This window comes from Pantherophis guttatus, unplaced genomic scaffold, assembly GCF_059756535.1.
Source record: "Pantherophis guttatus breed Tessera unplaced genomic scaffold, ASM5975653v1 scaffold_47, whole genome shotgun sequence".
In the NCBI taxonomy this organism is placed as follows: domain Eukaryota; kingdom Metazoa; phylum Chordata; class Lepidosauria; order Squamata; family Colubridae; genus Pantherophis; species Pantherophis guttatus.
This window is the reverse complement of record NW_028269862.1, coordinates 27,501-30,000: the sequence shown is the minus strand read 5'-3', so window position 1 is coordinate 30,000 and position 2,500 is coordinate 27,501.

Below are 2,500 nucleotides of genomic sequence, written 5' to 3'. Positions count from 1 at the left end.
CCGAGTAGACCGGCGCCTAAACGAGGCACTTGGTTTATTTCCCGCCCCTTTTCTTTTCTTTTTTTTTGGCCTCGCCGAGTAGACCGGCGTCCAAAGGAGACACTTAGTTTTTCCCCCGCCCTTTTTCTTTTCTTTTCTTTTCTTTTCTTTTCTTTTTTTGCCTCGCCTCCCCTCCCCTCCCTTCCCGAGTAGACCGGCGCCTAAACGAGGCACTTGGTTTTTTTTCCCCACCCCTTTTCCCGCTCTCCGCTTAAATGTCAGTATCGCCGCCGGTCGATCGTCGTTTTAGTTTTAAAACGGTCATAAAAGCGGAATACGTTTTGAAAGTCGACGAGCCCGGTGTGTGGAGACCGGAATTGGGCAAGCTGTGCTCTCGTCTTCTGGGGGTGACATTTCTCCCTGAGCGCTGCTGGCTTTAGAAAGACCATTCGAAGACGGGTTAGGGTCGGGGTCGGGGAAGCGAGCGTCAGGTCTCGCCGCCCCGATTTTTCCAACCAAGAAAGCAGGACGCTTGAAACCGCGATGCGAGCTTGGACCGGAAGGCTTGCGATAGCAAGAGATCTAGGCAAGAACGGAAGCTTTTCACTTCAAACAAACCAGCTATTTAAAGCAACCCCTCGCACGCGACATCCATCGTGGCAGGGAAACAGAAACAGAGACGCCGGCCCGGCCGAGGCTGCCGGAGCGGCCCGGTAGACCGGGCCGCCGTCTGCCCGTCTTTAAGTCGAAAGACGACTTTAAATCTAAAAACGGTTTTAAGTCGAAAGTGTGGGTTAGGGTTAGGGGAAAAAGTTGTGGGGTTAGGGTTAGGGGAAAAAGCTGTAGGGTTAGGGTTAGAGAAAACAGTTGTAGGGTTAGGGTTAGGGTCAGGGTTAGGGAAAATAGTTGTAGGGTTAGGGTTAGGGTTAGGGTTAGGGTTAGGGTTAGAGAAAAAAGTTGTAGGCTTAGGCTTAGAGAAACAAGTTGTAGGGTTAGGGTTAGGGTTAGGGTTAGAGAAAAAAGTTGTAGGCTTAGCCTTAGGTTTAGGCTTAGGCTTAGAGAAACAAGTTGTAGGGTTAGGGTTAGGGTTAGGGTTAGGGGGAAAAGTTGTAGGGTTAGGGTTAGGGTCAGGGTTAGGGAGAAAAGTTGTAGGGCTAGGGTTAGGTTCAGGTTCAGGCTCAGGGTTATCATTCTGGAAATGATATTAGCAGAAGCAATGGAGGAAAGCGAGGAGAGGGAGGGAGGGAGGGATAGATATTAAACGGGATGGACGAAACGTATAGAGCGCACACAAGACACGCGATGAGAAACCACCCGCCCAGAGAAATTCATGTCCGATTTACCGAGAAGACAGGGAGGGCAGAGAGATCGCCATGGATGAGAAACACGACGAGAAAGCACAAAATATCGGCGAGCTGAAATATCGGCGAGCTGGCGAGAGCAAAGATATCGAGTAGATTCAAGAGAGAAAGCGGAATTATTTTATAAACAACGTAGAGATGACCAAGAACAGGAAAGATGGGGAGATGAAAGTGGGGACGGACGACGGGAGGAGAAGAAAGAACAGCCAAAAGAGAGCCAAGAAAGCCAACAAAACGAGAAAGCGTCGAGAGAAGGAGCAGGAGCAGAAGACGTTAAAGAAAGAACCAAGGGACCTAAGAACGACTTGCTCGACAAAGCAAATAGATCAGTAAGAAATGGAAGAAGAAATAAAAATAATTTCCTGGACTAGAAATGGACTGGATTCGGCCATTCGGCAAGAGGAAGGAAAATATGGAATAAATGAGGGAAGTTAAGATCAGAAATGATAGGCCTACGAGAGGTTCCTCTGGGAAAGCTACACCCAAAACTTTTGAGGAAGGAAGATGGCAGAAATTGGAACAAACTTTTCACTTGAAGGGAAGCTTTTCACGTCAAACCAGCTATTTAAATCAACCCCTCGCAGCCATCCTGGCAGAGAAGCAGAAAACCGAAACACTCCAGTCCGGCCGAGGCCCGGGTAAACCGGTCCCGCCCGAGCGAGCGTCCCGGTAGACCGGGACGGCTGCCGGGCGCGGGCACCCCCGGGGCCCGGCGCTGGCACCGAGGCGAAGGGGGAGGTCCCCGACCGAGGCCCGCGGCGCCGGAGCCGGGATCCCGTACCTCCATCGCGGCGGGGGAAACGGAAAGACTGACCCGGCCGAGGCCCCGGTAGACCGGGACGGCTGCCGGGCGCGGGCACCCCCGGGGCCCGGCGCTGGCACCGAGGCGAAGGGGGAGGTCCCCGACCGAGGCCCGCGGCGCCGGAGCCGGGATCCCGTACCTCCATCGCGGCGGGGGAAACGGAAAGACTGACCCGGCCGAGGCCACGGTAGACCGGGACGGCTGCCGGGCGCGGGCACCCCCGGGGCCCGGCGCTGGCAACGAGGCGAAGGGGGAGGTCCCCGACCGAGGCCCGCGGCGCCGGAGCCGGGATCCCGTACCTCCATCGCGGCGGGGGAAACGGAAAGACTGACCCGGCCGAGGCCCCGGTAGACCGGGA